Source organism: Paramormyrops kingsleyae, chromosome 21, assembly GCF_048594095.1.
Source record: "Paramormyrops kingsleyae isolate MSU_618 chromosome 21, PKINGS_0.4, whole genome shotgun sequence".
In the NCBI taxonomy this organism is placed as follows: Eukaryota; Metazoa; Chordata; class Actinopteri; order Osteoglossiformes; family Mormyridae; genus Paramormyrops; species Paramormyrops kingsleyae.
Genome location: NC_132817.1, coordinates 16,105,752 through 16,129,511, shown reverse-complemented (window position 1 = coordinate 16,129,511; position 23,760 = coordinate 16,105,752). Strand labels below are relative to the sequence as shown.

The window sequence follows — 23,760 nt, the reverse complement described above, 5'->3', positions numbered from 1 at the left end:
CTAAAAAGAAAATGAAGAATTTTTTACCTTTATCTCAAGCCGTTTCTTCTCAGTCTACTTGTGGCTCAGAGACACTGTGGGGAAAATGTTTTGAAATCCATTAAAACAATTCTTTACAGTGCAAAATGTTTCTGCATTCTATTCACTGCTTAGAGGGTTGTGAAAACATGAACATAACAAATGATATTAGTTACTCCTGAATGTAGCTTATGGGGTACATGAGATGCATTATCACAAAGTTGTTTTTAAGTAGAATTCTCAGAGGTGAAGGTTGCATTTTCATCATCCATTGTAATAATCCAGGAGTGAAACCTCACTTTGAGTTTACCTTGGTTCTAAATGTATGTTAAACACCTTGGAGTAAATTACAGTGACCTTTCATCAATATGTTTCTCCCCGAATCTCTCCATTACAGCAGAGCTTCACAGAGATGGACGTCAGCTCCTGTTAAAAGAAGGTACTGGCAAATAATTTACTGAATTTACGTCGCCTTTACCCAGAAAAATAATATAAACTCAACAACCTCTTTAAAAATATTAATCAGCTGGACTCAAGCCTTCACTTACTCAACAAAACCTACATTACTTATGCAGATAAGAGCATCAAAAGCATTTGTCAACAAATTTATATGAAAGAATTATTAATACAGTGTATTGTGTCATGTATATTGCATTAAATGCTGGGTAATATACCATTTATGTAATGGGTGATAGTCATTGGTCCATGTTTTGAGACTCTACAACTACAGCTGTCCCCAGGGTCTAAGACTGATGTTAAAAAAAGCCTTTTTTTTGGAGGTGACCACCTGAAACGTTAAACTGTCCCCACCCTGCGCCCCTCTCACTGAAAATCGCACTCTCCTCTTCTGACCTCTGACCCCAGTTCCCAGAGCACTGGGGCCTATAGGATCGCAGTGACCCAACCCTGTCAGCCAGCCTCAGGCCACCCTGACATAGGCTTGTGGGGGGAGGTGGGGGGGGGGGGGGGGGGTCACACAAAAAGTAAACAACCATTAATCCCCCCGCCCACCCCAACAGCCATGGCACTGCAATCACCGGCTGCAGTTCAGGACACTTAACCTGTTTTCTACACAAATGTTTACTTATGGGGCCTTAAAGCAGAGTTATATGTGTCCAAATGGGTCGTGGACAGTGAGTTCTAGGGCAGCAGTTTGATGATGACATATTTGCATAGAAAATTTTTGCAGTCTTTATCTTAACTGTTTTCCATTTATTTCTTAGTCTGCCTATGGCATTGAAGAATATTATTACTGCTCTTCTTTTTGCTATTGGGTTAATGCTTATGATTATCTGATTATCAGCATGACCTGGCTTTATATTAAACACGAGGCATAATCTTATACATTGATTTGCTTTATGCAAAACTAAAATCAAGGTTACCTTGTTACAATTCAAAATAAATTGCTATCTCATCATATTACTTTACGCGCTGGTGAAGAGCATCAGAAATCCAGATGCCCATCTATAAAGGAGAAAATAACCTAAAAAGGACACAGACTTCTCAAAAATGACACAGACGTCTCCTCAGAATGGTAAAGACAGCATTACGTGGGTATTGTGCATCGTTATCGTCTTCTGCTCTCTCGCCATAACCACTTTCAGGATATGCCTTTTCTGTAGAGTGTAATCATAGGGCTGAGAGTTGGGGGGGATAATCCATTTCTCATGCTTCTGCCCCGAGGCCACACCGATCGAGCTTTAACACCCCCACCCCCTCAACTCCAGCTTTCCCCAGCCACACCCAGACCCGCTCAGGCTCCTTTGCCCCCATGGGGCATTTGGCGCTCACCTGTCTAGGGCCAGTCTTACATCCGCTCAGAAAGGTTGCGGACCCACTCGCACATTCCGCTCCCTGTGCGTCTAAAGGCTTTTCTTTTTTTGCGGGGTACGTGGGTTTTAAGAAGGCTTACGAACTGCAGCCACTAAATCCATGGGGCTTTTCTGCAAGGCGCAATGCTTTGTGCTGTTTAGAACAACACGGTCACGTTAGTCAAGAGGTGGGAACAGTCTTTATATACTGACTCTAGCGTTGTGTGTTGGGGGCCGTCGCTTTGTTTATAAATAAATAAATGATTAAATTAAATAAATTACTTAGATCCTGGTGTATTTAAGCCGGTTAAGTTTGCAGGTTCGAGATGCACAAGTGAAAATAATTCACAAGACCTTGCAGACACTGTGCAAACTGCATTTTATCAACTCAGGAGACAGGACTCTTACGGGTGCGACCTGGTCAACTCAGAAGTAACAGGAGTTGCCTTATGACAATGTTTTGGGGCGTTTATACAGACTCCTCTATATCCATGCCATACAACTGCAACACATGGAAAAACAAGATGTTTGGAGACATCTCTAAATGTGCTGAAGTAATATAAAAAAGCACTGATGTTGCATAATAAACTTCAATGAGCTTAGCTAGAGTTATTTGTACAGTTTGATTTTACCAACCTCAAAATGAATACAGATGCTTTATAGCGAATTCACCAAAAAACAGAAGATAGTCACTTCTTAAAGGGGTTGCCGCAGCAGGCAGAAAACAAAGTTAAAAAAACGTCCAAACAAGGAAACGTCAACTGATCTTCTGTCATTGCAGTATTTCCTGGGTTCTTGTTTTTGTTCCGTCAAGTTATTTTTAATTGGCTACTGTCCTTAATCATATTGGCACAGGTCCAGCGTCATGAGGCAGCAGTATTACCTGTTTGTGCACTAGGCATTGTGTTCTGCAGGCCTCTTAAACAGTCACCAAATGTAACTTTGCAGCATCTACCTCAGGCAACACAACAGCTGTGGCAGAGAATACACTTCTGCTTTGACCCGAAAGGTACCTTGCACAGATGTCCCCCCCCAGCCCCCCCACCCACCATGTGCAAGACAGCTTGACCTCAATAACGGTCAAAGGTCCTGGTGCGCAAAGCTTTAGTAGAGGAGCCTTAGGTAAGACCAGCCGCATCTGAAAGAGGGCCAATCAACACTCCTGACCCATAAATAGCAGAGATAGAGATCTGACATAAAGAGAGACCTAGACTTACTTATGACTGCTATACTAACTATGCAGATGAAGGTGTGGACCGATCTTGCAAGAGAGCTGAAGAAGCTGTTTACAGTAGCTTTTTATAACAAAGACAGTTACAGGAACCAGTCCAAATCATCAAGTATAGCTAGAGATGATTATAATACAGGATAATCATGTCAGTCAAGACCTGTTTGACTAGTTACACACTAAGCACAATCCTATATATATTGAGCAGGTTTTATATTAATAATGATGACAGAGACAGTGGCTCCCAAGAAATGAACATGCTCCATTGTCCTTATAGTTATGGAGAACAAGGCTGCCCCTTTCCTTTAGAGTGCATGCATGGAATTTATGACTAACGGTCACCGTCATCCACCTTGTTGGCACACAGGCCAGTCATGCATTCAGATTTTTGTTTAAAAAGTTGACATTCGTCGTCACCCTGTTTGCAAATGCACGCCGACTTGCTTTACACTTAACGTTTCACGTCGAGGGAATGCAGACACGCCTGCACAAAGCGGCACCCCCACACCATGTATACTGCCCAGCAATAATTGCAATAATTAATAAACAATTTGTAATTAATATGGTTATTTACATAATAGGTATTTTTTAGTCAGTGGTTATAATGCTGCAGTTGACTCAGGCTTGGGTTTTCCAGGCTTCACTGGAGGAGGTGCCCTTGTGTTGTTGTCACATGGAGAGCGAGTACAGGAAGGCCTCTGATTCATAGATATACAGGAGTCACCTCAATACCTCTCTGCAGAACCGCAATTTGCAATGGCAGCCTATAGGTACTGAATTAGCCTGGATGCTATTAGCATGTAGCTCTGCTTCCTAAGGAGTGATCCACTTTTCTAGCCCCCCCCCCCCCCCCCCATGGAAGAGCACCACCCCTGGCCAAACGAGTCCAACCATAGACTTGAGTGAGTGAGATGTGACTGATGCCAGAGGCCAAGGGGGCCAAACCATACCTGAAGTCATTCACACTACAGAATCTGTCGTCTGTTTTGCTTTCAGGGTTTCCTGGTTTCGGTCCCCCTCAGCAAGGCCTGGTGGGATATCGTGTGACAGGCTGCTGACGCGTGGGACCTGCCTTCAGCTAGACTCTGTCCGCACTGACAGACATGAGCCGGGCCAGGGTTGGGGGATGGGGGGATGGACATCCGTCTATCCACCTGCGCAGGACTGACACGATGCTAGCTACCTGTCACCAACGAGCAGAACCTGTTACCGGACTCTTTAAAAGCCTTCCTCACTTGAGAGGTCTGATGCACAGGGCAGGTATCAACTGACACTTTGGAAAAGTGTAGGAATTTCATTGATGCTGCCTTAGTGATGTGCTTTTCCCCTTGCTGTGTCCTTCTTCATGAATGACCTTCGAGACTGCAACTCACGTGAAGCTACACATCCAGCAACTGTTGATGGATTTGTAGTTACAGAACTACCAGATGTTGTGACCAGATGGTTTACTGTTTATAGTACCGTGCAAAGGTCTTAGGCAAAAAGAAAATGTTTAAAACTATTTATCTGGCTACTACGTGTATATTTGTTCAGGAAAAAGACACAGTGATACATTTGAATATAAGCAAAAGAACGCAATAAAACAATAACACTAATTTCTTCCGTTCTCCACAAAGTTACTGATATGATGTTGGACAGCTAGAAGAACATCACTTTGGTTCACAAACCTCTCCTCAGGGGCACCTCAACTAAACTTTATCATATTAGTAACTTTCCCACTCTATCCTGAAGACATATAAAACAGAGATACCCACATAGATGCATAACTTGCAGGAAGATATGTGTGCAGATTTGTATACGCATATACTGTGTATGTCAAAGAAAGCTTTCAGACATGTAATAAACAGTTTGCTAAAAGATCAGGGGACAGGGCACACACCTGTTTTGTGACTGGCCTGCTCCAGGTGAACTGTTTTATTGGACAGCCAGAACATCCTGTATTGATCCTTGAAGACCCTGCCCCTCCCTTTAAGACCTGCAATGATTTAAAGCCCCTCCCTTTAAGACCTACAATGATTTAAAGGAAATAATTGCCAGGTAGAAGCAGCCATAGCAGAGCAGAAGTGGGAAATGAATAACATCTACGTCCCTCACTTAAAGTATGGTCACAATTCATCTTTCTATTAGTAACCTTATGATCTGTTTCATGTGTTTTTCATTCAGTGAGTTCTAAGAAAACAGGAGATGCATTTCCCTGGCACGCTGGCTGACGTTTCCCAAAACACTCAGCGTCTGAGATCAAGGCTTTCCATTGAAGATCACGCCTGTGACGACATTCCAGCCGAACTTGAAGAAGAAAAGCAGTTTCGAGAAGATAGGGGCTGTAAGGGTTCCATTTTTTGCACCAGAACAAACAATCCAGGCAATTAAAAAAAATGCGAGGGAAAAAAAGATTCAGTCAAGCATTTTTCATTGCTGAAATGAAGAAAAATTAAAACCAAATCAAAATGGCTTTTGTTCCGCCTCATAAAAATTTATTTTGCGCTTGCTTAAGGCTAACTGGTGGGGATGAAGGGAAACCTTTTCTTTTTTTTTTTTGATCTGACGATTTACAAGAAATTCCTCCTATGGGCGGAGCTCCTCTGCTCCTTTGACTGTCAGTACAATAGGTGCAGAACCAACTTAATAAACAGCTATCTGCAGAGCTCTGCAGAGCTCGAATGAAAGATCACATGGAGCACTCATACGTTTCAAAGTTCATACAGGGTGCAGGAAAAGACCATATTTGGTTTTTGTTTGAATCAATATTTAATAACTCTTCACTTCCACGGTATTAAACATTTGTCCTTTGCATTAACTATCTATTATTTTTTGGCACTATTTCTTGATTAATTATTCCACATATGTTTTGAAAAAGAAAACAGGACAGTTAGAAATTAGAGGTGAAAACTGTAATGAATGATCAACTCTTTAAAAAAAATGCAATAGATAAATTACTTTTTAATAAATTGTGGAATTCAGCTATTGTCTCACACCTCCAGGGTGTGGGTCTTATCTTACATCCAGTTTGGGGCCACATTGCTTTACATACATCCCAGAATAGTCTCTGGATTATTATGACTGGCGGGAGCTGCTATTATAAATTGTACTGTAGCACCATAACATTACATGTGATATCTGAGCCTCATATCCTACATGGTAAGTGACATCTGTGTGTCAATGATTCATGTCACGGGCATATATTTGGGTATGGATGGTAGGAACATGCACCTATTAATACTGAGGGAGTACTATGTGTGTTTACTGAGGCGGGGTGGGGGGGTTTCGGGGCTGATTTGGTCCCTAGAGTATAATTCCAGACCAAGATTTTGTTTCAACCAACAAAACAACTGAGCTGGTACTCAGGCACTGAGTACCAGTTGAGTACTCAGTGCTTGTGACTCTTTATACTCAACTGGGGCAGTGGTTGGTTGAAACAAAATCTTGGTATGGATTTGTACTCTCTGGACCTGAAATGTCCACCTCTGGTCCCTAGCAATGTTGAAACCAAACCTACGCATTTGCATGCACTAACACTGGCCTGGAGACTCATAATTATCACCGAGACAGTATTTATAAGCATCCGGACACGCGTGTTACTGATTGTTCAACATGGAGGTTACACCGACAGACCCCAAACTTAATGAGGCTTGAAACCAGCACAGAGCTCCAGCCTGGATATGGGGTAAAGAATAAAAGGAAGATCTCCAGAGTGGCTTCCTCTCTCTGGAACCTCCAGCAGATGGGGGGGGGAGGATCAGCTGTTTGGGGGCCCGAGTGGTGCACGGTCACATTCCTTTGCGTTATTCCAACCCGCCCCTTAAAATCCGCCCACCAAAGAAAGGAGACACTTACTGAAAGATGTGTGGAGAAACTTCCACGGGGGGGGGGGGGCAGGTGCTGTGCTAAATTGATGCCCTGCAGCTAGAAAAAGGGGAAAAAAAAAACATTCGGGGAAGGTGGTTTGGGTCGAACGTAAACTCTTCACAATAGCAACATCTCCCCCCATGGCAGCTATAAAAGAGGAGCGCACCTACATCATCCCTGGGAGGGGTTTGGGCGTGGCGGGGAGCAGAGACAGCGCTCTTTGCGGTCTTTTATCAAAGGATGTGTCTGAGGGCGTAACGATGGTTAGCCTCTCCCCAGCTGCCAACTAAGGCCCACACTGGAGCTGACAGCCATCTCACCCCCCCCCCCCCCCACCACCGCCAAAACCTCCACGTGCCTCAGTAGGGGTGGGGCAGGTTTGCCTCGGGGCTGAGAGGGGGCAGTTAGGGCAAGACGAGAAGCATTAATCACCAGATGAAGCAGATAGAAGCTACCTCCCCCCACAGCCAATCAGCCCTCACTCCCCTGAGGGGGGGGGGGGGTGCTCAGCGCCCCCTGTTGGCTAGCACGCATGGTGTGCGGGGGGCACATTAGGAAGGTGTGTCTGCATTCTTTCTGCATGAACGTGGCAGCCAGTCCACGCCCGGATTCTCAGAACCCAGGAAGCTGTGGGCAGGATGTCAGCGCGGACGCAGAGGGCCCGGCGGCACGAGCGCATCGGGCCCGAAAATGTGGTCAGATAGAGGTTCAGAGGGCGCCAGGAAGTGTTTACTGAAGCAGTAAATCACTTTCCATCCAGGAAAGTGAAAAGAAATGTAATATACATTGCTAAGGATTTATATTTAGGCAATACATACAAAACATCTTTAATATAACATAGATTACTAAATACACATTGAAAACTAGTACTTAAATGTACAAATGTTTATAATAATCATATAATTGTTAATTTATCCCACAACCTCACCACTAACCCAGCAACCCCCAGTAAAAACGCTACATACGTACGACATAAAGAGTTAATAAGATTCCCAGGTGGCAGACAGACTAAGCATAACCCTAGATAAGCGGCAGAGGATGAAAGAATGAATGAATGAATGAATGAATGAATGAAAGATTCATTTTTGTAAGAAATTGAACTTCCCTGACCAATGCCGTAAAATGCACAAGAACGAACAGGCAATATTACATACAGTACCAGAGAGAAAAACTGAAATCAGTGAATAAACTTACTTGATCCACCTCCTTGATTATTGCCAGTGTGAAAGGCAGCTTAGATAAATGGTGATGCGGCCAATTCTGTATATATTTCCAGTTTTGATTCCGCAGCCGCCTCGGCCTTCAGCCGACAGCCCACATCTGTGAGAGAACGGTCCCAGTCACACCTGTACCCCTGGCCAAAACAAAGGGGAACTCCACCAGTGACACTACTGTCACCACACGTACTGGTACGACTTGGTTGTGGTCGGGGATTTACCCCCCGCCCGCGGCGGCGCCAGGGAACTCCCCCAGCCGTACAAAATTATCAGAGAAATACCAGCACAGATTTATCTATTTATTTACTTTGAAACTCCAGAGTGTTGATTAGCAGCGATGAAGGAGGTGGAACCAAACAGCAGTGGTGGAGGATGTGTTTCCCACGTGAAGCACCGCACTATTTCCAGCTTATTTAGGAAGTGACATAAAAATTTCAGTGCCGCATCGTGGGTTATATGGAGGTTGCTGGAGATTTGTGTGGTTGAACATCTGCTCTAAGGCACCGCGAAAGCTCAGGGTCAGATGTGCAAATGAGAAGGATCGAGATGATCCATGGCTTCGTCCATGGTGGGGAGGTGAGCGGCTCAGAGACCCACGTCTCTGCACCTGCGGGCAGAAGATCACTGGTTGAGCCCCGACTGCTGCAGAACAGTCACATGTCGGTGGGCCCTCGAGCAAGGCCCTTACCCCCCCAGCTCCAGGGGAGCTTCACGTTAGCTGATCCTGTGCTGTCACCCCCCCACCAAAGCTATGGAGAGCAAGATAGGGTAAGTGAAAAGAAGCATTCCAAAAGACCTGTGCAAATGGCAAAAAAAACCCAAATTAAATACCCATTCTCCCTGGTTCCGATGCTCTCGCCCCAGGCTGCCCCCCCCCTCCCGACACAAACACACATCCGATGCTGATTGAACACCATTTCCCAACAGCGCCACCTGGAGGTGTGGTTCAGACATGGAGAGTACAAATCTAACACCATACCTACTGATTAGCCCCCTCCCCCCCCCCCCCCCCTCCGCCACCGTTACCTAAGAGTGGGCATTTCCCTGTGGGTAACAAAACAGAAGCTAGGAAGGACAGGGTATTGGGGGAGGGGGAGGAGCTTGCAAAAGGTGGTGCATCTGGAATTCCCCTCCACTCTCCTGCAGCACATACTGACACCTGATGCTCCAGTGACTCCAGTGAAGCGTCCCAGTCAGGCAGAGCAAGGCCTGAGCGTATTTCATAATACTAACATCCACAAGAACAGACTTACACCCGTGAAAAAGCATCATGTATCATACAGTTTACAGTAGATTATGATTTAAACTTTAAAAGCGGTCAAAGAGTTGAAGTGCTCCCCCCCGACAGCCTACCAGTGGTATGAGCCGGCCAGGGGGGTGCAGTGGTTGGTGTGGAACGCCTGAATTGAATTACGGCAGGGCGCTGCCAAGCCTCTCAGGTGAAGGGGGGGGATCCGTCATCACTCGCTGCAGCCAGCACCATCCCGCCGCGTCCTCGCTTGGCGTGGCTCGTAGCGTCGGGAACCCAACCCGTCGCTCACTGCTCCCCTTCGCTGCCTGTTGCACAATATCTAGGCGAAAGGTCAGAGACAGCTTGGGACTAAGGAGTTACTTTTCATATTCATGCGTGCAAACAGGCCTGATTGAACAGCAAGAAACTAAACTATATAATTTCCCAGTGTGCATAAGTAATTACCCTTAGTGTCACCGACTTGCAGTACCTTGAATTTTATGCTTTCAGATGCAGGTAAGAGATCCACGAAGACTAGTTGTTTTTTGATCTTTCTTTGTTGCACCTCAGGGGTCAGATACATATATGATAAAAGCATCTGTATAAACTTAAAGGGATATGCAGTATATATAAAATATACAAAGCAGAGGTCAACATATGTAAGGGTTATCAGCCTCCCATCTCCTACAACTGATAATAGAGGGTTTTAAGGATTCTGGAGCCTGGAGCTAAACTGGGATTAAAAATGGCCGACCACATTTATACACCCACGCTAAATATCGCTGAACTGGGGCAAAACCCAACTAACCCAACGGCCCACCTGGAAAACGCCCAGTATGCCAGATGCCTAGTCCGGGCCTATCCTAGGATAGGGTTGATGTTTCAGGGACTCCCCACGCCTGCGTTCCCCCCCGCCTCTCCCGCCTACTTCTGCTGTCGCAGCCGTATCTGCCGGAACTTACACACTGCACTCACCTAACTGCACTGCAGGAACTTACACACTGCACTCACCTAACTGCACTGCCGGAACTTACACACTGCACTCACCTAACTGCACTGCCGGAACTTACACACTGTACTCACCTAACTGCACTGCCGGAACTTACACACTGTACTCATATAACTGCATTGCCGGAACTTACACACTGCACTCACCTAACTGCACTGCCGGAACTTACACACTGCACTCACCTAACTGCACTGCCGGAACTTACACACTGTATTCACCTAACTGCACTACCTCCAGTCTCCTCTCCTTTGGCTAATGAACTTTTTATTTCCCCTTCCCCTCCTGGGCTGTGCTGCCTGGAGACCCAAAAAAATCAAGATAATCTGGGTATCCTGCTGCCTGTGATGCCTGTACTGCCTGTGACGTGCTTCCGGCCCGGCTGCCCTTTGTCGCTCTGACGTCTCTCCTTCCTTCCCTGCTGCTGTGCCACTGTTCATCCTGCCCCCAGAAGCAGCACCAGCACATGCCTGCCAGCACCTGCCTGCCCCCTGCATTGAGACTTAAAATTTGAAATCTTAAAATTTGGACAGTGTGAATTGGACTTGCTCATTTGACTTCCTCTGCCGGCCCCTGGAGGATGGGCTCCCCCTTTGAGTCTGGTTCCTCCCAAGGTTTCTCCCTTCTAGGGAGTTTTTCCTTGCCACCTTCGCCTCTGGCTTGCTCACCGTAGATTTTGGTCAGGGATAACCCAGAACACCCAGAAGGACATATCAACACAAGACAACTTCAGGATGCCAATTCCCCCAAAATCCCAGAACCCCAGACAAGCCAAAGGAAACATGGGGAGATCATCCAACTTGGGCAACCACACAAACCCCCCACAGCAATGGCAAAATGCCAGGCCCTTGGTTCCAAGTGCTGCGGGGAAATGCAATGGAGATGCAACCCAAACTCACCGCGGCGTAAATGCACAGGAATGTTTCAGCAGACCGGACTCGCAATGCAAAAGAGGTCAGAGAGCAGGGAAAATTTCAGAATTACGTTTGAAAACACAACTTGACAGCCACAATCATATCGAAACTTCACTCCTTCGCCTTCTCCCAGAATGCACCTTGGTTTTTATGATGTAAGCAAAAAAAAAAAAAAAAAAAGAAAGAACGAGAAAGCAGGACTGTTCATGGGGGGACTTTTAAAAAGAAATTCCTCCCCCACAACAGCCCTCTCCTCTGATTTGTTACTCGCCCACGTGCCACGGATCCTGCGAGTTATTCTCAAGACGTCTGCCCACATGCCAGCCAATACTGGTAACATCCAAACTACCAATAACATACCATTCTTCATTTTACGACTGTCCCTATGCTGGCTGCTAAGTCCGGCAACTATAAATATGCGCTGGACACCAGCGCCTTTTGCACGGAGTTTGTTACAGTTAAACCCAAATGGAAGCTTTTCCAGTCAACACACATAACTGAGGGGCCTTTGCACCATTTTTATATTTAAACCATAATTTAATACCATGTAAGACAAATGTTCTGGTGGAGTCGATGTCCAGCAGTCCTCTTTGTACTCAGATCACGGTACTTTAAAACATGAATAATCACATGGTTTGTCAGGCAGTTCAGACCCTTTCTGCAAAATTTCATTAGTCTATTTTTTATTTTTTTTTGGTCTTGTACATTTTTTCACTTTTTTGTTAATTTTATACTATGTGGGCTAGATTTATATAAAGGGCTAACTAGGGTGAAATTAAAGACTATGTTATCTAGATATGAAAATCTGAGAATAAAGTTTGACAAAGGCATAGCCCAGTTATCCAGAAGCGACATTCCAACACTTCTATTTTAATTATTTTTTTTTTTTTGCATGAGCACTGCATGACTGTACCCACAAGACGTTGTCACCAAATCATAATCAGTTTGTCGAACATCGGTGGAATTATTTCTTTTTTTAATAACTGCTAGAACAATTGGCCTTGAGACAAAAGAATGTCATTTCCAGCACTAGGATTCTTTGCCACTTATTTTTCTCACAATCATCCCAGGCCTCACCTTGACTGTGGCATTTCCCACTCATGGGAATATAAATGTTGCCTGCGGCTGTCATTTGCAACAATAATCCATCCAGTCTGACAGGATTTACTTAGAACTGTTGCTGGGCCCAAAATGACATGGATCACAGCGCGAGACTTAAGGTCATGAAAGGTGGAAAAATAAGTAGCAGAATGATCTTCTGGCATAACGATGCCAGGTTTTATTTTACGTTCTCGAACCGGAGCGCCATCCTCCTCCACATCCTACCCTGAGATGCATTGCAGGAAAGGTCCAGCGAAACCCCACCAAAATGCCAGGTCAGATTATATTCAGAAGTTCAATTAATCAAACCCATATCTTTGTAATGGGGGAGGCAGTTATATACCCTGAAGACCCCCCAAGTAAAATAGCTAGAAGAAGCAAACTTCCCTGCACCCAGACTTGAGCCTTTGGATTCTCAAGCCAGAAGTTTACGCAATTCAGTGACTAAAAGAGATGTTCTGGTTCAAACACGTTATTCTGGATTTTTTGTTTTTCTTTTTTTTTTGCGTCTTTCTTCGGGGTATGAAATCTCTTCATAAACAAGAGCAGACATTCTTAGTAAACATTTACTATGAAAACACACCTACTGCCACACGCTCACAACACAACCTGATGAATGTTTTCATTTCCATTTTGTTTTTCAATACAGGAAAATGGACGCTCGGTCTGTTATTTTAACGCTGCCTTTATTTTCATAAGTTCCTCCTGTGCGTGAGTTATTGAACATTTTTTAGCAGATACTGTCGCGAAAAAATTGGATTTCATTCTTCAGACTCACCGTGTTGACATTAAGTAGGCCTGAAAAATAAAAGTGATGAGCAATACCACAAGACTGTCAGCCCTAAAAAGAGTTCTATGGACAGGCTTAACAGTCATTTCAACAGGTGAATGGAGGATCATTAAAATAATTAGAGGACAACTGAACAAATAAATCCTTAAATCCAATTAACTTTTGAATGCAGGAAAACAACTGGAGAAATCAGACAATGCAGGCACAAAAGTAGGAATTTAATAAAATGATAAAATACTAAAATAAAAGTTAGATGATAAAGTAAATGGAGACAAATAGATTTAGACTGAGATGTGTATATAGACACAAAAGTATTCTACAGATTGGTGAATATATTAAATTGTGTAAACAATCTGGGATCAGGTTAAATGAGAAGAATTTAAATGTCTATGAGTAATTTACCTGATTAAAAAAAAATTGTTGGTTCATCAATAATTATTTATTATTTTTTAGTATTATTTATTTTCCCCATTGTTATTAGTTATATTAATTTAATTTATTATACTGACACATCAGAAACAGTGAGACGGTCTTTAGATGTGTGTTTCATTACTTGTTCATACCGGGACCTGAGATATTGGGTAAATCCTCCACTGACCAGTAAGATGACTTTCCAAATGACTCAGCAATAACCACAGACAAACCCTAGAGGTACTGCCTAGCCCAGATGGCCGGGTAACGTCACGTATCGCTTGATTAATCCGCATGCCAAGAAAATCACCTCGAAAAACGGCCCGTTAGACTGTCGCTCTTGGTTTGTTCAAACGGCAGCGTTTACTTTGAAATTCATAGCACCCAAAAAAAATCACAACAGAGACATCACATCAAACAAGTGATTTATAAATGAGAAAAAAATTTTGCATGTGTTTGGGCATTCACTTTTATAGATAATGACAAATCACCCTCCGTCTTCAGCATAGTACTATCTTCACATTATATACTTTGTATACGCTGATTTATCTGATGCAGTTTAGCCTTAGTTCCTGCTATTACTGAAGCAGGTGCAATGACCAATCAGAAGCAGTCCAGAGGACTTAAACTCCCCAAATGAACTATGCCATAGGTGGTCCACCACAACACAGCTCCTTATCAGAGTCAGCCAGTGAGCGGACCTAGACTAAAGCCACCCAATGTGGCCTGCAGGACCCAGACTGCACCTGGACCAGCTGACTCACTCTGGAGACACCCCCACCCCACCAGTAAAAACACATTTAAGCCGACGTGTTTTGTTATTTCAGATCTGATCCATTGCCTTTCAGGAGCTTGGCAGCCAAGGGTCGAGCAAGGCTTCCTTAAACCTTAGTAGTGAATATCGTTTGACAGGTCTAATCATCAGGTCTGGGTGAGATATGCCACGCTCAATGCCCTTGGGCAGCGTTTCTTATTTGAGGATGGCAAGAGTGCTTCAGGCTTCAAGAGCTTGAAGGGAGGGCTCATTCCTCCACATAGTTCTCGCACCAAGTGCCGCTCATGCATTGCGACACACCTAAATGTGTCACAGAAATCACTGCGGGGCCTGATTTATCGCGCCTGCAGAAACAGTGTCCGTGTGCGACGCCATCAGACCATCGCATCCCTCTTCTCTGGACAAGGCTCATGGAGAACAACCTGTCTTTTGAGTTTTGTCACATGTGTTCCGAGGAACACAGCTACAGTTGGAGGGCAGGGCATCGGTGGAGAGGACAAACGGTAATGAAATACAAGACAAAAGAGAAGAAGAACAACAAAAAAACACCGAGTAAAAACATTAAGTAGCGACTCGTCATGTATTGCCAGGGGATGGCGGCATCTTGGAAAGCCACCCTGCGTTTCTGCTGTAATGCGCGGCGGTTTCTGAAACGCTAAGGCCTGTTTATCACAAGGCTGGGCCGCGGGGTGATCTTTATAAGGAAACCCAGCCGACACCAGCTCTCCAGCAACCAGAAATGCATCTCCAAGTTCTCAGCAACAGCATACACAAACAAACTCAAAGTGTGAAACTTTAAAAAATATTACACTTACTCAAGTTGTTTATTATAATAGTTTTTCTATGTGCAGGGAAACATTTCATATATACTTGAAAGAATTAATCGAATAAAAATGATCATCTGTGCAGGAAATCAAGGGTGGAAAACAATTGATACTTAAAAATTTAATAATGACAGCAGAGGGTTCATAGAACACCATTTTTTCAGGGTATTTATTCTTTTTGTCAGTTAAAATATGCTTTATTTTTAATGTTTAATGTCCTTTTTATACTGATGTTTCCTGTTAACACATTCTCGGAGTCCGGCAACCAAGCATTTCATGACACACCATACTGAGGATAATTGTGTACGTGACAAAACTTTGATTTGATCCGATAATGAACTTCCAAAATTTCTGATCCTCGCAGCTACAGGGATCTCTTAAACCCCCCAATCTCCAAAGCCAAAGCGATGATGGCCTGATTCCAACCCACTTACACAACGTGGCTTTTTAATTTTGCCTGTCAGTCAAGGTTCTGTGTTTATAACGCGACTTTATTGCCAGTCACACAGCACGACTATCTTCTAGCTACGCTCCGTCTCAGTTGAGAATGTACTTTAATCAATCTTTTTCTCACTTTTACACGCTTTTGTTGTAAACAATAATACGTATACATAGACTCTTAAGCTTATTCTCCCCAAGAAAGTTCTTTCCCACACCTTACCATGCCTGTATCCTCGGGATATAAAGAAAGCTTCCTGGAAAAAAAAATTAGCTATGACAGTTACCTCCTAAGGCGAATATGGAAAAAGAATGTACTGTCTCATTCAGTTTCACTCATCTCATAATTTGATAAAAAAAAAAGAAACAGACGCTCTTTAAAGTCAGTTTGCGCTTCAGGAAGCTGGACCGACGCGGAAGCTGTGTGACTTTAGGGGGGACTCGGCAGAGAGGCAGAGAGGCCAAGGCGTGGAGAAGTTCCACTTGATTTACACAGACGCGCCAAGCCACAGATCGTCACAAGTGCGCTAACAGGGCGGGCGAACCAGTTCAGACAGGCCAGGCAACGATGGGTTTGTGTGCGCCCCAAAGCGATCCCAACCCAGAGTCATAATTATGACATCATGCATGTAGATTCACACAGTGGCTGCAATACACCACAGTATGACAGCATGCCCTGCAAAACAAAAAAACTCACGTATTTACAGCTATTCAGAGGTACAGTCTAAAACTGGCGATATTTTCTTATTGTAGTGCCGTTACTAAGTCTTAGTCATGGGGATGAGAGTCCAGTTTTGCTTGCCGTTGGAAATGACTTGCTTGATTAATCCAATAAATGTCTTATGGCTACACTTGATTATACTACATCTAATAATATCATAGTTTAATGTAACATCACACAATCAACTTTATTAAGCTGATTCGATCAACTGTTCATTTATCAGAAAATCTAGGTGATAAATACACACGTCGCAATTACATCTGTATGTTTAAGAGCCAGAAAAACATGCAATGAGGACAAAATTCCTCCAAAAATTACCCCAAATTAAAAAAAAGAAGAAGAAAAGAAATGTACAGACAGGTCAGATCTTAATCAGTGATGAGTCACCAGCTTAATTATGCATCATTAATTATATATTCACTTCAGGATTTGCTGAAAGGGGACTACTTTTAGCTATTTGGTCTGACGCAGCTTTTTACTGATGTTACTCACCACGCCACAGCGCACACTTAGAAAAACACCCAGGGGCTGAACCGACAGTTGGATTTGCACTGCGCAAGTGGCAGGTTAAAGCCGTTGTTGGTGAAGATGAAAAGCACGGCGTCAGGCACAGGGAGTGTGCGGCCTGCCTTGCCTCGAAACACTGAAAATCGGGCAGGCCTATCCTCATACTGAAGCTCTCGGAGCAGAAGCAGACATCGTTCTCTCTCGTTACTCTGCTGCAGCAGGCCGCAAGCCAGCATGCAAGATTAGGCTCCACTGGCTGCTACAGCCCTTGCTCCACATTATGCCAATAGGCAAATTTGCCCCCCCACACACACGCGCACACACCTACTATGGTGAACGCCTTCTGTGATTGCCCAATCCCACATTCAACCACCCTCACCAGCACTTAAGTGTTTTACATGGAGACGAGGGCTTTGGGGGAAGATAGGGAGGGACGCAGCTGGTTTGGGGGTGGGGGCGATGTGGGGGGGGGGCAAGGGGGTGTTTAAACCACACACTAACAAAAAGGGGGTGGGGGGGGGAGTTAAATGAGAAAAAAAGGTTGCTGCTAGGTGTGGCCAAGCTGTGTGAATGTGTCAGTTCTAGATCATTCTGTATAAGGGAGGAAGAGATTGCAAAAGCATTAAAGGAAACAAAAATTTCACAAAATGCATATACTTCTATACAGGGCACCTTACAAAGTAGCTCTAATTAGTATTTTAAAGGCTCATTTTCCTGCTCGGGTAAATAACAGGCTAGGAGTTATTTTGACTTATTAACTGCGATTTCAGACAAATGTTTTTCGGAAAACTAGTTGAACTGGTTGTCACAACGATTTCTTCATCTTAAGATGTGTCATCCTCGCTGTGGCCGTCAAAGCTGACAAACAGGAACTAACAGTGCAAACCGTAGCTTCACAAACTGTCACGAGTGAACGGTGCGTAAGAGATTAATGCCATTAGCAGCAGAAAAATATCAGTGTCACTGAATAGCCGCGAGAAAATGTCAGTAACAAAATGTACATTATGCATCACCTTTACCAGATATGAAATGTCGCTTTTAAATGAAAAAAAAAAGTTCACAGAAATATTTATACTGGACTAACTTTTTAGACAAGTTCAAAAGTCATGTGTAAAAATGACATACAGCGCCCCCTGGTGTTGGTTGGATGATTGTGGATTTTCCTATAGCTACACGTATACGTCACAGCCAGCGCGTTTATTGTTCTACATCAGACAATGTTAGTTTTATAGGTCGGGGGAAAAAAGTACTAGTGAATCACATTCTAGCTTGACTGACATTTGAAGTGTGATAAACTAAAGTTATAAAAAGTTTCATATCTGTGAAAAGTAATATGCGCGTGCAAAAACAATGAAGAAAAGGGTAATCTCGGATAGTACTTCTTAATCAAACGTATACATACCTGTAAGAAACCTTAAGAATATAGTGTTTTATTCTACTTAACCTTAACTGGTGAAACCGTGAAAGCTCAAACTTGCATTCTCAGAAACAAGTGTTTCTTCTATAATTTAATAAGTATATTTTAATTAATAATCAGCATAACTGGCATCCCCTCGGGATGAAATGTGACGGACATTGGCGAAGTCAGATTTGTATTGCTTACACATGCAATACACGCTCACTACTTTGACTCAGTTGCAAGAAATTAATTTTTATTTATGCGCTTCCGAATAGTAATAGGCCTATATTTTATCATTTGAAGCTGTTATATGCCTTTCGGAACATCACGACATATCTTAAATAGTCTAATTATAGTTTCACTTAAATCTCAAGGAAACTGATATGCATTTTATATTTAAAGTATGCGAATCATATTCTAATTGTTCCGTGTCTCGGAACATGAACAGCTGGTAACAGATCGTGTGATTATGGAAGCGGCGGTCATTACGAAACGACGTCCGTATGAATCACCCAGCCCTACAGAGTCCGTGAATTCCGGCTTCAGTTCCGCTCCGCACAGGTGTGCTTTGGGTGATTAATCTTTTCATGGAAATGATTACCTAGGCATTGCACAAACCTCATCCTCCTTTCGGTTCTGTAGCGAGACAGTGGCGTTCTAGGTACAGGAGGAAGTATCTGCTTTGTACAAGTCACTCATGACCTTGTAACCGATGGAATCGGTGACGAGTCCCAGAAATGGTCGTCATTTGGGATGATCTCACTCTGCTACAAATACTTATTGCCATCCATCCATCCTTCCTTCCTTCCATCTACCCACCCTTTCTATAAATATGTTAGATAAAAAAAAACAAACAAAATAAAAGTCTATACACAGAGGTTTACTGAGCTTGACAAACCGGGATTTTGAAACCAACCTCCGCTGATTATATGTTTAAGTTACTGACTGTTTGGGGGGCAATCCATCCATCCATCCATCCATCTTCTGTAACCGCTTGTCCTATTCAGGGTCACGGTGGGTCCAGAGCCTATCCTGGGATGGGGCGCCATCCCATCACTAGGCAAAATAATACTATGTTGCACTTATTCCAGCCAATTCCTGTCATTGTAACATAGCTCTGTGATTGGCTGGCATGCTGCCTCGTACCCTGCGCTTCCTGGCATGGGTTCAAGGCTCACCACGGCTGGGTAACTGATACGGAAAATGGAGGGATAGATGGATTTAACGTCACTTAAAGTAACGTAAAAAGTAACGTAGAGCAACATGTGTTCTCTGTTACACCTGTCCATGTTCGCTGTCCAACAGCATTGAGGCCCAGTAGCACAATGCTGTCATAAAGGCCACTGGCTTATTCTACAATCAAAGCAAAGGCTAACAAAACCAAGCTTAAGCCAGCCAATTCTGACGGAAATGATCCAAAGCCGACCTAATGAGGCTGAGCTAAAGTGGGCCAGACCAAGCAAAACCAAAGTTGGACAAAATTAACCTAAGACTACACATCCTACACTGTCAGAATGAAAACCGTCAAGTTGTCACTGGGGTTGTACCCTCAAGGGTCTGCCAGTTGTACCCTAGCTTTAGGCAAATGTACCTTTTAATCTAATTTAAGGCACAGAAATGTTGTTTGTACCCAGGGGGAACAACACTGTACCAAGGCGATACCATTATTTCTGACAATGCTATTTACTGTGCTATTTTATTCATATTTTAAAACAATTTAGTGTGCAAGGATATGAAACTTAAATAAAACACCACATATATCGGCTATTGTATTTCCTTTGTTTGATTATATTTACTTATTGAGAGCATTAAAAGCTATGGATGAAAGGATCGTATTCATTCCCGGTGCTGTCTGGTACGTTCCAGAGCAACCTCCCACTACACTTTCTGTGCTGCTGGTGAATACTCTCTTTCAGTCCAGAAGGTCTTAAGGTCCAGAAGGTCTTAAGCTCCTATACCATTGAGCACACATGAACCGTCCATCTTCTGCTTACCCAGTACAATGTCAGGGAATCTGTTCCATGAAAACCAGGGAACATATTGTGCTATTTATTCCTATTAGTATTCAATAGGATCTTTAATTGTAGGTTTTGCCAACAGACTTTTAGAGTAAGACTGTTCTTGGGTATCCTTGAAGGCTTTTTGATGTGGGAAGATGCACCTGTGTTTTCCAAATTGAATAAACCTGGGTCCAATACAACGAAACGTTCATGTGCAGAGCCCTCTGTCTGTTTATACTAGTGATGTAACAGCAATAGATACCACATATGATTTTCATTAAACAAATAACTTGCATAACATTTCCCACTTGATCTCCACTTCTTTGGCCAGTAAAAAAAAAAAACACTTGATAAGTTTTCAGCACATTTTCTCAATGCTTCATCTTATTTAGATTTGAATCTAGTTTGTTCAGGTAAATGAATGCAAAAATAGCAAAATTACATTGTTCTCTCGAAGTATAGATATTAGTCTATACTGTTTATATTTTTATAACAAAATGGTTTATCCAGGTAGGGTCATGGAGGTTAGGGGGTTGTAGTCTATCTCAGGCAGTGTGGGGCACAAGGCAAGGGGTATCTGGACTGGGATGCCTGTCTATGTCAGGGCACATACAGTACAAGTCAAAAGTCTGGACACAGCTGCTTTTAATCCAATTGTCTCTATTTTAGCTGTGTTATTCATCTTAAAGTAAAATGCCTTGACGCAATAAAGTAATACATATGAAATATTGCAAAAGAAAAAGACCCCAAAATAGCCCCCTTTTGCTTCAATGACAGCATTGCAGACTCTTGGCATTCATTAAATCAGCTTCCAGATGCCTCTGTTATGATTCTCCAACAGTCCTGAAAGAGTTCCCACAAGCTCTGGGCACAAATTGGCTACCTTGCTCTTACTCTTCAATCCAACTTATCCCAAACCAGCTGTATAGGGTTTCGGTCGGGGGGGGGGGGGGGGGGGGAGATTGTGGGGGCCAGGTCATCTGTCATGGGACTCCATCCCTCTCCTTATGTACAAGATAGTACTTACTGCATCACCTCTAGGTGTGCTTAAGGTCATTATCTTGCTGAGAAAGCAATGATTTTCATTTTATGTCCAGACTTTTGACTGGACCTGTACTCACATACAATACACAGACTTACCTACCTCTAACCCCAAAGCCGGGATGTGACCCCACACCCTAGAGCTGTAAGACCATAGTGCTGCCCATTAAGCTACCTTGCTGTCCCTATCCCTGAATCACTTCGATAAAAAGCCCTGTCATATAAATAGGTATAGTTTTCACCATACATAGATTTCTTTTAATAACAGTCCCCACAAACCAGGTACAGGTACAGCAACAATACACACCCGACATTGGCTTTATGAGCCTGTGACACAACAACGGACGAGTCACTTTGTTATACCTGCGATTTCACAGCATTAGTGTGATCACAGCAGCCATCTTGGAATCATCCTGTACAAAAACATTGATCTAATCTGGATGAAAAGTTTATGAATGGCTTTTACCAAAGAAAGGGTTCAATCTATAAGGCTTTCATTTTTTTTGTCTCTCCAAATGACAGAGCGGAGGAAGTGGAATACATTATTAATTGCTGTGTGATGAAAGGCCCTAATTTGTTTCCTGGAAGCCTGTACGAGATGGATGGGACCTGACAGCCCAGATTGCATCCGGAAAGTGCCCTCAATTTGCAGTGTTTTGTTCCCCGTTGATTTCAGCTTGATCTTTCCACATCTGCATGTTATTTATTTACAGAATAGGTTAGAGTACCAGTCTCAAGCAGTCTGTTTCACTGACAGATTTTCATATAGTATGATGTACCCCCCCATTAAAATTTGCAATATTCCATTGTCAGTTTGCCACAGGGATTTGACAGAACACTCCATACATCTGTGTTTTTTTTTCTGTTTAAAAATGGCTGATCTGTAGCTCCAGCCCATGAAAATATACCCAGGCTAGACTGTACTTATGAGGTCTTACGAAAAATGAGGTTTATACTTTCAACCAAATTATTTCCATTATGTTCTCTAGTTCAGTTTTTGACTTAAATAGTTGGCTTTACGTGACGGGGCACAAATACTTAGTCACTCAGTCACTACTGAAGTACAAATTATGAACAAACATAGTCGCTACTTGAGATAAAAGATGCGTCACGATTCATTAACGATGAACAAACATGAGATCAGTATTTCACTTGTGTTATTCATGACTAGTTCCTTCCATAGTTCCTTCAGTAGTTCACAAAGGTTTACAGAAATAACAGATATCATAACAAATATAAAAGTTACATCATGATTCATCAATGATTAACAAATATGAGGTCGGTGTTTAAATTGTGTTATTCATGATTTGTTCCTTCAGTAGTTCACAAAGGTTTACAGAATTAATGGATATACTGTAGTAACAAATATAGTAACTTTAAGTAATAGAATAATACTGCATTATTTGTGTCCCATCAAGTAAACTGTTACCAATAATTGTATATCTTCTCATTGACTGGAACTAGCTTCTGCTTCAGTGGATATTTAATTGCCATCTGATGGATGATATTTCTCATTTGTAATCTGTGGGTGTTCCAGCTTCCAAGGTACATCACCGTCTGCAGTCATCTTGTGCATCCTGCCCCCCCATCCCACCTCACAGCTGATGTCCAGGCCAGCTAATCGATGCCAGATTTCTAAAGACCCCTACCCGTGAGTTACCATGAACCCCTCGCATCATTTCCATTTCCTCCCAGTTTGGAATGGCCAAATCCCGCTCTCCCTGTATGGCCGCACCCTCACCAGACTGCGCCCACGTGGTGTGTCTGGAGCGTTTGTTGTGAAGGGGGGGGGGGGGGTTGACATGCTTTTGAAGGTTTGCAGGATTCCTGCAGCAGCCGTGGAGACGCCCAGGAAGCAGTAGTGTGCAGATACGAGAGAGAGAGAGAGAGAGAGAGAGCGGCCAGCAGCTGAATCCACACGGTGGGACTTAGATTTCGGTCACTTCCATGTGCTTTTGGTCTCCATAGGCCAGACCGCCAAAGTGACATATGAATAATACAGCCAGGACCACTTACTATAGTACAGACCGTGCATGAAACCTTCAAATTGCTCCTATTTTTTTGAACATTAATGGCACTTCCAGCAAAGAAACAATGATGGTAAATGAGATGCTTCGTCTCTTAAAAAAAAGCTTAACTGCGTAAGGAACACCTCCTACAAAGCCTGATCAAATGCCTCAGTGCGTACACTGCATGGGCTGGATGACAGACAAACACACTTCCGAGCCACTAGGTGGCAGTCTCCACTCACACTGGAATCATTTCAGCACACGTGGTCCCGGTGTCACACTCCCCAGACTCGTTACATCCCGGCGTCATCATCGCATTATTAAGTCATCATTTACTACGAGGCTGTGGGTTAAAATCAATCAACAAATTCCCCTTACAACAGTGGTGACTCGAACCAGAGTTGGATGAAAGTTCCAGCCTTACACAGCATCAGGAGTATTTCATGTGATAAGAAATTCGAACATAAAAGGAA

At 43.3% G+C, this 23,760-nt stretch overlaps 1 long non-coding RNA gene across 1 annotated transcript; it reads right to left on the bottom strand.

Moving 5' to 3' along the window:
- Positions 1 to 38: 38 nt before the first annotated feature.
- LOC140581545 (uncharacterized) lies at positions 39 to 11,306 on the bottom strand. The gene is made up of 3 exons (XR_011984647.1): positions 9,474 to 11,306; positions 8,098 to 8,727; positions 39 to 74 (listed from the first exon to the last, which is right to left on the bottom strand). It is a non-coding gene; the product is annotated as an uncharacterized lncRNA (long non-coding RNA).
- Between the last annotated feature and the right edge of the window lie 12,454 nt (positions 11,307 to 23,760).